The following is a 16,026-nucleotide window of genomic DNA, read 5'->3' as shown; positions in this document are numbered from 1 at the left end:
GACCTCAAACTTTTATATCTTAAGTAGTTTTGCCTCTCAACTTGTTTTAACGACATTTAGACCTTTTGACTGGAGAACAAGACAGGGTTTAAAAAAAAAAGACACACAATACTCAAATATATATCTCAGACTGAGACTCAAACAAACTCAAACAAATGTTTCATCAATGCAAGAACAAAATGTATACAATTTAAAATGAATACACAGGAATCAAAAATGCACGTTATGGAGCTCACATCATTTACTGTGAACGCTCTGAGACGTGAATCATCAGAGACACAAGCTCGCTTCGAAACCTATTTAATTAGATCCCAGCCTTTGCTGTGTGATAAGCGCATTTTATTTTCTGTTCGATTGGCAGATGCTTTGCCAAAGCAATGGTGAAAAGCACAACTTTAGTGATCGTGAGACTTTTGTCACTGTGAGACTCTCACAGTGCATTGTGGGTATTCTCTAGCTATTGAGCGTACATTGGCTGTACACTCGCTATGTACAGCAACTGAGCTACTGTCAAGCTACTGAAAAATATGTTTAAGTCAGTAGCCTCCTGAACTCTGCTGTGCTTCGAAAGGTCTGGAGAAATTGGGGTCAAAGTTGAAATTGTTTGAACTTGAACAATGCTTGACCAGCACACATGCTAGGCTATATCTTGATGCTTCGCTCCATAGCGTTCAGTGCATTGTTGACGCAAAACATGTGAGAGGAAGTTTATTTGACACTGTTATAGTCGAGCTTGTTAATTAGTTTCGAGAGCCGTTTTCACAGCATGACACTCGTTATCATACATCTGTAAACATGCATTCCCTCTGCGCTTCTGACCTTACATCTCACAATGCATATTTCACATGTTCCTGGAACAGATATGTGGCATCGTCTGAGGTTGTGAGGAGCAGCGACCCGAGCGTGAACTCAAATCATGCCTCGAGCACACAATGCTGGATGAATTCAGACCGTCGATCACTTCAGCGGCACACACACACACGCGTTCACGCGACAGGTGCTGTTGTTCAGCCAGCCGTGCATCTCCACCACAAGTGAAGGTGAAAGCTAATTGGGTTGGTAATTATCCAGATTTCCATTGAAACATGCAGCATATGACTATTAATTGAGAAAAACACACAGCGTGGCAGCAAACAACATCTAAAACAAATGTCGGGGGGGATTTTCTTTCACAAAAATTTTATTTATTATTTGTTTACTGTCATTTTCAAATGGTCACAGTAGAGTCACACAGATTGTTTTGGTTACAACTATTTTCATAGTTTAAAAAGAGGATAGTTTACTTCAAGGATTAGTTCACTTTCAAAAATAATTTTTGCTGATAATTTACTCACCCCGATGTCATCCAAGATATCCATGTCTTTCTTTCTTCAGTCGAAAAGAAATTAAGGTTTTTGAGGAAAACATTCCAGGATCTTTCTACACGGAATGGACTTCAATGGCAACCAACTATACCAATGTTCAAAGAAGGTTCAAATGTCCGTCTCAATGCAGCTTCACAGTCTCGACACGATCCCAGTCGAGAAAAAAGGGTCTAATCTCACGAAACGATCATCATTTTCTAAAAAAAAAAATCTATATACTTTTTAACCACAAATGCTCGTTGTGTACCATCTCTGAGACGCGCCACGCATTGCGTCATCACGTTGGAAAGGTCACGCGTCTCGTCATCTATCTGAGTTATTTGTCTGTGTTCTCCGGTTCAGAAAGGGAAGGGTGAAAAATTTAATCTCATTTTCTCCTCCAACTTCAAAATCATCCGACATCTTTGTTTTAACTTATTATTATTATTATTATTATTTTCGTGACCTTTCCAACATGATGACGCAATGTGTGGCACATCTCAGAGATGGTACAAGACGGGCATTTGTGTTTAAAAAGTATATATATATATATATTTATTTTTTTTAGAAAATGACCAATCGTTTCGCGAGATAAGACTCTTATTTCTCGACTGGGATCGTGTCGAGACTTTGAAGCTGCAGTGAGATGGACATTTGAACCTTCTTTGAACATTGGTATAGTTGGTTGCCAGTGAAGTCCATTCCATGTAGAAAAATCCTGGAATGTTTTCCTCAAAAACTTAAATTTCTTTTAGACTGAAGAAAGACATGGATATCTTGGATAACATCAGGGTGAGTAAATTATCAGCAAAATTTTTTTTGGAAGTGAACTAATCCTTTTAAAGGTACACTATGTAACTTTTTTTGCACAACATTTAAATATTGAGTCAATACATCATCAATCCTTCCAAAACGTGTTTTTTTTTTTTTTTCTTACGCACTTTCCCCCACCAGCATTATTGACAATTTTCACAAAAGTTTCATGGCCCGTAAAATGTTTTGTTTGATACATGAAATATATCAAAAGAAAAAAACAGACCATCCGATAAAAAAATTATTTCTAGCTTAATGCATTCTTTTTTATCATATGAATGTGGATTAGTTTAATTTTAAAAAAGCAAAAATTGAGCAAAAAGCTGAAAAAATTGTGTTTTGCGCATAAACCGGATGCAGTTTTGATGTATGCTGTTTAATGTTCAATGATCGCGTTATTACATATGCATCTGATTGCCTATGATATCACTTGTTTCTGCATATTCTTCACCTGTGTTTTGATCGGGAGATCCTGTACTCTTTCATAATAATATATGCATAATAGCGCCCCCTACCGTATAACAGTGAAAACACAGAGAGCCGTGTAGCATATTCAAATTTAGGAAGAATGCAACTGGTTACAACCAAAAGACTTTACATATGCAGTGCACTCATATATGAATGGGAGAAAGTGCAATGAGCAATATGGCGGAATGACTCCCTATGAAGCCATTTTTATTGCAGCATACCAGTGTCATTTGGCATCATGCATGTCTATCCTGGCACAATACAACATTTTTTAATCTAAACATGAATGACAATTGAAAGCTGCATTGGAGTGGAAGATGAAATTTGAATCTGCTTCTGACACAAAACTATTGTATGGCTTCAGAAGTCTTGAAATATAGCATTACACAAAATAATTTTACACTGTTTTTCTGTATCTCGGTTTACACTCAGTTTCATTGTATTGAAAAACAAAAACACATAAAATATAAATGATAAATGTCTCCTTTTGTGTGCCACGGAAGAAAGTCACATGATGGCATGAAGGTGAGTAAATAAAATAAAACTATTCCTCAAAGCAATGAGTTTCAACAAGATTCTTTTATCCTCTCCTATTTATCCTGGAGAACTGTTGTATTCCTTTCTGCAGTTAGATTGAATCTTTAGGTGATTTATAGTTGGTTTGCAGTGGAAACCCTCAGCAGATAAACACCATAAACAACACTAGGGTGAGCTGATCAATGTAAATTGGTCTCCAAACGGTCCCGGTGACCTTCATGTCTCCTTGAGGCTTTGGCCTGCTGTTACTGGCTTTTTCACACAAATCTCTGCCATCACAGAACTTGGCCTCCGCTTCTACTCACAGTGCATGGAAACAGTGAAAACGTCATCGGTTTTCATGAATGGTTGCAGTGCGGTTTGAGGCGAGGGGGATTGCAAGAGCTCGTTTCGGGGACCAGGGCTGAAACAACCGCTGGGGGAATGAATGACAAGGTCAAGACCCTGCCGTCACGCTTGGAGAAGTGCTGTGAGAATGCTTGTGTGCATTGACAAAAAGGGCCTGTGACAATAAAGCAATAGTCCAGCCAAATAAAAATCTGTCATTATTTACTCAGTCATGTAAGGTTTTTTTTTTTTTTTTTTTTTTTTTACACAAAAGGAGACACTTATGCTTTAGAGACCTTTTTTTCTTCTAAAATGAAAATGAATAGAAAATATGAACAATTAAATCTAATTCAAAATATTGACAAAAGTGACTTATATATAAAGCACTATAAAAATATTAATTATGCCTTGTAATGCACCTTATTGTGCATTATATGATATCATGAATAGTTGTAACCACAGTTATAATACATTATAATACTTCATTGTTACACCTTTAGAAAGTATAATGCATTAAAACATGACAAACAACCAATTTATTTTTAGATTTAACAAGGAATCTGCAAACATTGTAATGCATTTAAACTTTGGTTACAATTATTTATGATAAGACATAATGCATTATAATGTCTTATACTTTGAATAGCTTTATAATGTATTATATGTAAAGGAATTAAGTACAGTATTACCAAACTATAAAAGTATATCAATGCTACTAAAAAAATCACCAGTGATCGCACATTATTTATTTTGTTTATTATTTTATTAAGGTGGAAAATGGCTATATTTGGTGGTCAGAAACAAAATACAATTATGCTTGTCAGCTATATTATTTTATTATCAAAATAGAATTGAACATTGGTGTCTTTTTTCACGTTGCAGTTGTTTTAAAAAAGCAATAATTGTGTGGCTTATAAAGCTTTTTTAGACCGATCTAAGACCTCTATGCTTTGCACCAGCATCCTAAACACCATGTTTAATTTTGCAATTAAGGAAGCAAGTAAGCAAGCAAGCAAGCAAGCAACTAACTAACTAACTAACTAACTAACTAACTAACTAACTAACTAAGGAAGTAACTAAGTAAGTAAGTAAGTAACTAACTAACTAACTAAGGAAGTAAGGAAGTAAGTAATGAAGTAAGGAAGGAAGGAAGGAAGGAAGGAAGGAAGGAAGTAAAGAAGTAAATAAGTAAGGAAGTAAGTAAAGTAGTAAGGAAATAAGTAAGTAAAGAACTAAGGAAGGAAGGAAGTAAAGAAGTAAGTAAGTAAGGAAGGAAGGAAGTAAAGAAGTAAGTAAATAACTAATTAAGGAAGTAAGTAAGTAAGGAAGGAAGTAAGTAAAGAAGTAAGGAAGGGAGGAAGTAAAGAAGTAAGTAAATAACTAATTAAGGAAGTAAGTAAGTAAAGAAGTAAGGAAGGAAGGAAGTAAAGAAGTAAGTAAATAACTAATTAAGGAAGTAAGTAAGTAAAGAAGTAAGGAAGGAAGGAAGTAAAGAAGTAAGTAAATAACTAATTAAGGAAGTAAGTAAGTAAGTAAGTAAGTAAAGTAAGGAAGGAAGGAAGTAAAGAAGTAAGTAAGTAAGGAAGGAAGTAAAGAAGTAAGGAAGGAAGGAAGGAAGTAAAGAAGGAAGGAAGGAAGTAACTAAGTAAATAACTAATTAAGGAAGTAAGTAAAGAAGTAAGTAAAGAAGTAAGGAAGGAAGTAACGAACGAAGGATGTATGTATGGATGGATGGATGTATGGATGGATATATGGATGGATGGGTGTATGGATGGATCTATGGATGTATGGATGGATGGATTTTGGACATTTATACAGCTGTTGGTTTACATTCCTGCATTAGGCGACTTTTATCCAAAGTGACTTGCATTCATTTTAATGTTCATGCGTTCCTCATTTTGAAGAATTTCGCATAATGACAAAGAAAAAATGTGTTTGCATTCAGATTCAAAAATGGCATCCTGGCAAATCGTATGTCTTGCACCAATCGTGATGCGCCATTTCAAATATGCATTATGGAGAATGAGATTTTCCAGATATTTGAAAATACAAGGAAAGATTTTCTGTAAATGATGTCTTCAGTAAATAATGCACGGCATATGCACATTTAAGGTTCTTTATGATTTGTCCCTTTGGGCCTTGACAGATGATAAAATGCCATCAGAAAGAAAAAAAGAAAAAAAATTATTTATTTTTTTGTGGGTGAATGAAAGGGAAAGTGAATAGCCTGATGTTGAATCATGTGATAACACATATTCCCTGTAGAACTCTTAAAACGAAAGTGATCTTTCACACAATTCAAGGACAACATCATGAAATGCATCAGACTAATTAGAAAGCTGGATTCACAAGCCAAAGGAAGCATCCACGATAAGACGATATCAAACAGGCGAGTATTTGTTTGCCTTTTGAAGAATGAAGGCTGTAAACATCGTCAGACGAACCCTCTGAATGTAGAGTTTCCTGACGTTCTAATGAAATCTGTAAACGTACGTCCAGTGAAATGCCTTTGCAGACAATCTGTCAGAGCGACCAATGATGCAGATGTTCACATGCACTTTTGAAGCATGTAATAAGTGGAAGTTCAAAGGGTTTTTTTAATTTATTTTAGTAATATTATTATTTAGAAACATAAGATATTTTATTTTAAATAAATGCTGTTCTTTTGAGCTTTCTATTCATAAAAAAATAAATAAAATAAAATCCATAACTGTTTTCAACATTGATAACAATCTGAAATGTGGTATATAAGGCCTTTATATGGGGTTTATATTATCCTCATTTAGAATAATTCAGATTCATCAACATTAATGAGAAGGTATGCACAAAAAGAAGGTATGCACAAATGTATGCGTTTACACATCTGTCTGTGGCAGAAATGATATAGTCTATTCTTCCATTTTTAGGTTGTTTTCACATTTGGTTTGATTTCTTGGACCAAATCCTGGTACTTTTGAATCTGGTATACTTACGTCTTCAACATGAGTACCAAAAATGTATATCAAAACACTTACATTTCAATCTAAAACCTTTGAGGCTATTTTAAAGGGGTGGTATAATGCCCTTTTCACAAGATGTAAAATAAATCTCTCATGTCCCCAGAGTGTGTGTGTGAAGTTTTAGCTCAAAATACCGCACAGATATTTTTATATAGCTTTTTAAAGTTGTCATTTTTTGAGGGTGAGTAAAAACGCACCATTTTTGTGTCCCTTTAAATCTGCTTTTAATATGCTTTTCTGAGGTAAATAGAGTTTGTCAGCTCCAGTTTGTATCCAGCCTCTCATGGAAACTTCAGATGCCCCAACACCTGTGAAGAGACGACTCGACGCCGTCGATATGTTATGCCCTAAATTAATACTTGATTAACTAACTGTATTTTTCTATGTACATTTCTGAAATGCACTTTCTGTAAAGCTGCTTTGAAACAACATGTATTGTGAAAAGCGCTATACAAATAAATTTGAATTGAATTGAATTGAACATGTAGAAGCAACAGGACAGAACATTTTTGAATGGTTAGTTAATGAATTTATGTGTAGTTATCTTCTAGTCATTGATTAGCATATAGTCTTGATAATCTATAAATCGTGTTCCCGGGGCGGGGTTTATGTAAATTCTAGGGTTGGTGATGTCACTAACCCGGGAGGAATGTGGTGTAGTCTCTACCAGCCGTTTGTTGTAGTCCTTAAAAGACGATTTCTTTAAAAGCAAATATCTCCCTTTGCTCTGAACTTTGAGCGTTGTAACTTTGCAGATGTTGTTTATGCTCAAACAGCAACATTACACACTAACTAAAGTTAGAAAAGTGAAATCATAAATCAACCACCCCTTTAACTCTTTCCCTGCCATTGACGTAATTTTCCGGCTTTCTGTGTTTTCGCTGTTATACATGTGTTATATATGTGATGCATCTTCTGAAAGAGTACTGAATCTCCTGATCAAAACACAGGCGAAAAAGAAACAAGTGATAGACGCATTGTTGACGCACATGTAATCTATCCCGACCGTCAAACATTAAACAGCATATGAATCGAAACAGCCTAACATTACTGAATGAAATGTTGAACCTATGGAAGAGAAATGACTAAAGCTTCGGGAGTGCTGATGGACTCGATCTTCTACATCTGTGTTTTGATCATGGCTCTGAGGGTGTACTCACACTAGGTACGGTTGCCATGAACCGGGCCCGAGTACGATTGTCCCCCCTCCCCACTCCCCCACTGGCCTGCACTCACATAGGGTTTCAGCATTCGTGCCGGAGCACGCTTACGTCATTATGGTGTGACGGTTTCGGGATAAACAGGAAGAGCGGCGCATCGCTCTGAGTCCATCGCTCTGTTTACTTTGTGGATAATTTTGAGTCGTTTGGTCCACAGCCCTCTCACAGCCTGTTGTTAAACAGATCTATCGCCTTTGTGGCACGAAAATTTTCACGTAATCGTGCTGCTCGTATGAGGAGGTTTGCGTCACGCGTCCTGTTCCGTGCCCCAGCACGGTTAGCGCTCACACTGCATGCGAACCGCGCCCGAGTCCAACTGAACCGTGCTCTGGCCCACCTCTTCCAACCGGGCCAGGGCCGGCTAATCGAGCCGCGCCCGGGCACGGTTCGGAGCACTCACACTAGTCAAACGAACCGCGCTTTGGTGGTCAAACGCACTCGGGCACGGTTCAAACTGGCTAGTGTGAGTACACCCTGAATCCCATCCTGATGAAGTCTTTAACAAAAACATGATTTTCTCATCTTTTTGTTCACAATGTTTCATTTAATGAATATGCATTCAAGTGTTGAAAAAGAGAATGTTTTTTTGTTTGTTTGTTTGTTTGTTTGTTTGTTTTAAAAAAGCAGAGCTCCGTTCTTTCTTCTGATATATTGAATTCAGATATGCAGACATGCAGACAACAAAATCTTCTAGGGTCCATGACATTTCTGTGAATAGGATCAAAAATGCTGCCTCTGGCTGGTAATTATAAAAACACTTAAGTGAAGTGCTGTCAAAGATAGTGTGTTTTGCATTCGTTGGGCAGAATGACTGTTCACTTCCATGTTTTATGTTGGACTTGGGGTCGAACTGTACCAAATGCAAACAGGAGTTTGGAAAACTGCAACCAAACAAAATAAAATATGCAGCAAACCAACGGACTCGGTCAAAGTGTGCTCTTTACTGCGTGACGTTAGCCAGTGTGTGTGTGTGTGTGTGTGCTGAAGAGAAATGAGCATCAAGTTTTCTGAACAACAGCAATAATTTTCCGTAAAGTGGACATTCCCTTGCGAAAATATGTAAGAGTGATTTGCTGTATTTTACTAGGTGACTATATTTGTATTGTACTGTATTTCTTTATTGTCCACCAAGGTGGAAAATTGTTTTTGGCTCACGTCAAAACCAAGAGTACATTATATACTTTAAGAATATGATTGTTGTCAATTGTGTCAAAAGAGTTACGGTTAGTACGATCTACTCATTGTTATCTTTGTTATATTCAGACCACATCTATATAAATGTCCACTATATGAGTCATTTGAGCAAGAAATGCCCTGTTCTGTCATTTCTGAATAATTTTATTAAATTCTGGAAACTGAATCCTGCCTCAGGTGCCAATGCGAACCCATCTGAACTAGTGCACATATAGTTTTAACAAATCCTTTTCCAGAAACATATTTAGTGTGAGTGCTGCCTATTTTTCTCTCGCTCTCTCTTTCTTCGTTTCATATTTTCAGAGAGTGAGCCGTAACAACATCCCTCCGGGCCACTCAACTGAAGACCATTGCCTTGAAAACTTGTATGGCCAAAACCTGACATGTCGAAAACGACCTGAACGTCTAAGCAGTGCCCTGCAGGCATCATCTGCACCTGTAGCTGGCATACAGCTGGCGCCTGTCTGGACAAACCTCAGACTATGCCCAATCTGTGCTGTTACACACAATTAAGGCCCCGAATTGTGTACAGCACATTGTAAGCCTCTTCTGAGGAAAGGCGCCCGCCAGCTGGAGTCAGGCTCAGGCTAACATGCCAGCCTGCGTCTCAGTAGCTCAGCTTAGCATTGCCTCAGACCTGTTTTGCCCGAAGATGTCTTTTTGCACTCTGGGCTGTCGTTGCGTCTCTATCAGAACATGTGCATTAATGTGTGTCCCTCAATGGCGAACGTGATTTCACCAAGTACCACATGTTCCTGGATCATCTTTGTTGATTCTGGAACGACTTTCCAATCAACCAATCAGATTTGAGGGACAAGTTTACAGTTTATGTCAAGTTTAGGCTTAGAACCAGGGTCATTTCCCTCTGATTTTAGGGAAAAGTTATGGGTAGGGTTAGGGGTAGGGATAGGGTAAGGACTCAATTTTGGGACAGGATGTTATTCCAGGATCAACAAAATATGTTGATCCAGGAACATGTCTTACTTGGCAAAATCACGGTGACCGTCGGTCGATACAGAATGAGATGGGGATACCAGTGGTGAGGAACAAAAAATTCTGTGAAATTTACATAGCTTGCCAGGAATTTACTGTAAAAAATATGGTAGCAACATTTTAGATTTAACTTTTTTGATATAATGCTGATATACTAGCCTAATATCTGTTTTGTACCTTTGTAATACACTGACAATCACCAAAAACAGATGGTGATGATGAGAAAGTCACATAATGAATCAAAGCTCATCAGAAGCAGCTTTTCCACAAGCTGGAAGGTAAATATTAATATATAGAAGGTGTTGTAAGAATTGAGAAATTACAAAATGCCGGACAGTCTGTTTCAAGAGTGACCAGACCCAGAGGTGGACAGTAACAAAGTACATTTACTTGAGTACACTTTTTGAGTATCTGTACATTACTTGAGTATTATTTTTTCTGGAAACTTTTTACTTTAACTTCACTACATTTGAAAGACATCGTACTTTTTACTCCACTACAAATCTGTCAAGGAACCCTGCATCTGATTGACATCAGAACCCGACGTCAGATTAATGTTGGATATTGATTGAAAATAAAAGTCGGGTTGGCGTCAGAACCCGACTGATGTTGGTTTCTGAAATCAACCCGATTTTCATTTTCAACCACAATACAGCGTCTGTCCAATGTTGGAGATCAACGTGAATCTGACATTGGATTCTGACATAAACCTGATTTTCATTTTCAACGTTGGGTTTGGTTTTTTAAATGCGAATTTTGTCACTTTTTTGGAGCACACTAGCTTATAGATAACAGTAAAGGCTAACATATTCATACTAAAAGCCAAAAAACTTTAAATAGGGCACTATTTGAGGGAACAGCCATTTGGGTGTCCGAAACCATTGTGAACGTTATTGAGTGCACTTATTCAATCTCACATTCAATCCCACTACACTGGAACTGTGTTCTAGAAATAAATTTGATATTGACATCAGGGTAGGTATGCAGGCATAGATTCAGAGGCATACGGTACTTTAAGTATTACATACAACAATGCAACAATAATAAAACAATGCATTGACATTTACTTTTTACTTTTGATACTTAAGTACTTTTAAAAACGAGTACTTATGTACCTACGGAAATTAATGGCTGACTTAAATGAATAAAAATGCATCCAAAAACCAAGGTATGGCGCAAAAGATCTCTTTCAATTCTTGTTTTAACTTATAAGGAATTTCACACGAGCAAAAGTGCCGTTTTCTCGAAATCAGAACATTTGCAAATGTGGTGTTGATATTATACAACAATTCAATAACTTATTAATAATAAGTTAATAGGCTATTAGGTGACTTTTAGACACAATATTGTAAGTTTTTCCTCTATTTTGTCAATTAAAATCCAAACAGTATAACCATTGTGTGTCTGATCAACACAGTATCAGTTTCATTACTTTATTATTCATTAATTAATATTATTTTGCCATTTTATCTACAGGGACAGGTGATAAATTAAAAGAAGGATTGCTTGGAAAGGGGCTTTCTAAATAAAACTAATAAAATACCCGATGAAATAAAATGTTACCTTCTAATACCATAATATTCTTGTGCATATAAATACAAAGTTCAGTCATGAAACTAGATAATAACTCCTTAATCTATTTGCAATCACATTATTCTCTATAGAGCACAGCTGATTGGTTCCTGCTGTATCAGTAGCCAATGAGCTCAAACTTCAAATGCTTTCAGAAACCCTCCACTTCCCCAGCTCCACCTGTACAGATCTGCCACTGGTAATCATGTACGCTATATTCTACAGCAACAGCGTGACTTACTTACAATAGCCAATAGCAGCAGCGTAGCAGATCTATCCCAAGATCTATCTATGTCATACTCATTACACACTCAGACAGCTGTCATGACAGAAATGTACTCATTGACTTCAATATTACGGTTACCATTTTCGTCTGGCTGTGGTGTAATTATATAAATAAAGATGGAAGAGATTTTGAAATGAGACATGTTCATCTCATTACCGAACGCCAGCATGTGTCAACGCAGAGAAGTTGAAAACTCGTTCGTCTTGAACCTGAATGGCCTATTTTATGTTCCTCAAGGATTTCTTGCTTTGCTGGAGCGATAGCAGTGTAAATGACACGAACCTTGACACCTATCTATTCACGATCCGGACTCGGTAATGAAGAAAGGAGTCTGCGTGCGTTCTGTATTCCCGTCCAACGCTCTGCTCTACGGCTCCACGACTAGCTTTGCCCTCTGGCAAAAGAAAAAGAGAGAGAGAAAATGAAGCAGATGAGAGTGAAAGAGGCTCTCGGGGAAGAAGCGAAGGCATCTCATGCGCTGATCGGGGTGAGCTGGGGTCACAGTGCTTCAGTCGTCCCTCAGTCTCTCTCAGAAGGTCAGGCGCGTTCTCATCACATGTATTGTTGCGCAGCTGATTAGCATCAAGCCTTTTTTAAAGAGTGATGTGGCTGTTAGTCCACGTGTGTTTTCCTTGAGGTCAACTATAAGTCAAGTGTATTCCTTCTCAGATTCATGTAAAGTCTTTCTCTTTAAGGGAAGCGGACACTGATGACATCATCCTGCACTACACAGATTTTTGTCCAATCATGTGCTCTCCAGAATGAGGACGCCCCGCCCTCTGCAATCGGCCAGCATCATCGCTGTAATGTAACTAAATCCTATAAAGTGCATTAGCTCTCGTCCCCCTTTTTCAGCGGCGCCGGTTCCGGAAGTATTTTTTTACATTATATTTTCCCATAGGGATTCTACAAAAAAAGTCTTTGTTAAAGAGTTATAAGACATGAACCATGGCAATCATTAACAAGGTGATTCGTAAAATGTCAAACTTTGATTTGAAGCAAAAAAGTATTTTGAAAATTGGACAAAAATACAAAGGTACAAGACTGTGAACTTAATGGATTTAATGAAGTAAAGAACTACAATCCCATGATGCATTGCAATCAACATAATCATGTGTGTGTGTGTGTGTGTGTGTGTGTGTGTGTGTGTGTGTGTGTGTGTGTGTGTGTGTATATATATATTTTTACAATAAAAAAAAAAAAAAAAAAAAAATATATATATATATATATATATATATATATATATATATATATATATATATATATATATATATATATATATATATATATATATATATATATATATATATATATATATATATATATATATATATGCCTAGGTAATGTATAGAATTAGGTAATGTATTTTTGGCAAAAACCATCAGGCATTCTATACAATACCGGGATTTCACACTATGCCGGTAACATACATACACACATATATATATATATATATATTTTTTTTTTTATTGTAAAATTACATTCCCTTCATGGGAGTGGGCGGAGCTAACAAGATCTTTTGGCAAGTGTTGATTGTTTCGACTCTCTGATTGGTGAAATCTTCTGTATAGTATCATGGGTAATGTAGTTTTTTTGTTAAACATGGTTATTTAAAATAATAAAAAAAGCTGAAATGATGCAGGCTGAGGTCTTCAACAGAAGCAAATCCCTTTGATTAAATACTTGCATTCTAATGTCTATTTAAAGAAAAGTCCAGAGTTATTCACCCCAGAATTAACACAGAAAGACTTTGCACAACAATAAAAGCTCACAGAGATGTCAAACATATAAATCAACCAAGAATATATAAATTCTGAAGTCTTTTGAGGTCACATGATAGCTTCATGTAAGGAAAAGGGAAGGTTAACTTTGTGACAAAGGTGAATATTTTCAAAGTTATCATTTGTCTTCAATGGACTTCTATATTATTTTTCAGCTTGAAAGATGTGAGTAAATTTTGACAGAATAATTTGCATTGATTTTCTACTTCATCTTTGAGTGAACTATTCATTTAAAACCTAAGAATGCCTTGAGATTGCTTGAGAAAGCAGTATTTGTTGTGGCTTTCGTATAATCTTTACGTTTAGGTGTTCAGAAAACTCTTTCCTTCATCTGGGCAAAGGTTGTTCGTTTCGCGGAGCTTGAATAGGCCTTTAGTGATCTCAGTATAATGAGCTCTAATCTGATTCAGTCCTTTTTTGTGTTTCTCTTCATGCATTTAATGCATTAAAATTGCTTCATAGCTGGCCATTATTCAAATTGCTGGATTTATAGTCATCATCATATTAGGTGCTATTAGAGAAACATAAACCATGTTTAATGTGCTTTCCCATAGGAAAGAAACACCGCAAATCTCATTACAGACGGCTTATGATAGTCTCCTGATTCTCAAATGTTTCTCCTAAGAAAATGAATCTCTCGTGAGTGTCGTCTAGAGTTTCAGAAGAGACTTCAATATGAACTCAAAACATTTCTCATCAAATGATCTGAGCAGCTCCACATTCATTTAGCTCTTAAAACAGCTTTTAAAATAGTCAAAAGAAAAGAAAAAAATGTATCTGAAAAGTTATCCTACTATAGCCTATTTATATTACGTATTTATTGCACAACTAATTATCAAATATTTATTTTTAAATTATGTACATATAGATGTAGTTTCAATTTGCTGATTTGCAAACAATATTTATTTATACTGATCATTCTGATTTATATATTATATTATTAGCCTTTTTGTAAACATTATGAAAACAATGATATATTGTTTTGATCTGCAAATATTTGTTTATTTATTATTTCGAATATGTTATTTATTTATTCTCCTTATGCATTTATTTTATTAATTTGCCTTTTTGTAAACATTATTATATAATTAAACAATTGTGTGAATTCTATTAATTTTAGGGACTCGTAGGACCAAACAAATGGAAATCATCCCCAGAAATCTCTATGAAATTATATATTTTAATGATTTTACCAGTAATGGTGAAGGACTGGATAACGTGACTCATCTGTCTAAAGACGTGTGCGATGACGATGATGATGGTGATGTTGCTGTGACGAACAGTCTGTCCAATCCGAGGATTTGCCTGTGGACGTTCGGCTCTCATGCAATCCTCTTAAGGATGTTGTCGGAAGGATGTTGGTAATTCGTTTATCTAATCTTTGGCTGATCTTAATAGACTCAAGCTTATTAAGTTTATGGATGAGCCCAAGAAGTGCCTATTAACTTGACAGTCTCTGATTGCACTTAACGGTTTGAGAGACACTCAGAATGATGTGTGTAACACGACACAAAACACAAACCTCAGACGCTGAGCGACACAACGAAACAAAACATCTTATGAATACGATCATAGAGAGTATAGATGCAAGCTGTTTATTGGCAATCTACTGTATGTTTTTATCCCAAATCCAGGCTTCATTTCTTCTGGGTTCAATACAATTTAAGCTTGTCAGCACCAACTAAAATTAATTTTGGTTTGTCCTTAAGTTTTTTAAAAAATGAGTTACTTCACAGTCAAAGCAATAAACAGTCAAATAACATGCACTTTTCACAATCAAATCAGTTCCTGATGGATACAATCAAGTAAGTCCTCCATCTTTTCTCACAGAAATTCCTGTTTTTTGGGATATTTGACACATTGCTCAAACAAAATGGATTGCAAATGCTGTTTCGTGTTGATCTGAACACAGAACATTCCTTTTGGATGAACTTTGGAGAGCTAGTTCTCATGACCCTGGACCACAAAACCAGTCACATGGGTCAGTTTTTTTAATTTGAGATTTATACATCACCCGAAAGCTGAATAAATAAGCTTTCCAATGATGTATGGTTTGTTTATAAATAACAATATTTGGCCAAGATACAGCTATTGTAAATCTGGAATCTGAGGGTGCAAAAAAATCGAAACACTGAGAAAATCTCCTTTAAAGTTGTTCATTTATGTTGGCGATTGTGCTGCATTCACTCACAAAAATACATGTTTTATATATTTACGGTAGGAAATGGATAAACATGATCTTTACTAAATATCCTAATGATTTTTGGCATAAAAGAAAAATCGATAATTTTGACCCATACAATGTATTGTTGGCTATTGCCACGAATAAACCCGTGCGACATATGACCAGGGTCACACATGTGGGTCATTTTCCTTTCTGACAGTTAGCTGAACAAAAAATCCAATCATATCTGTTACTCTTCCATATGCATGCACTGACAGGCTTGTCCGATCCATCAAACAAACTCATTGCATGGCAGGGAGTGTGATGTG

At 36.3% G+C, this 16,026-nt stretch overlaps 1 protein-coding gene across 1 annotated transcript in view; it reads left to right on the top strand.

Moving 5' to 3' along the window:
- LOC308704774 (uncharacterized protein) overlaps window positions 1–16,026 on the top strand; it is a gene marked incomplete at its 3' end in the record, with an annotated part of 525,175 nt that overhangs the window by 314,117 nt on the left and 195,032 nt on the right. The window lies entirely within an intron of this gene.

Source organism: Scardinius erythrophthalmus (assembly GCF_964197995.2).
Source record: "Scardinius erythrophthalmus genome assembly, chromosome: 16".
Classification (NCBI taxonomy): Eukaryota; Metazoa; Chordata; class Actinopteri; order Cypriniformes; family Leuciscidae; genus Scardinius; species Scardinius erythrophthalmus.
This window is presented reverse-complemented; position numbering and strand designations above follow the sequence as displayed.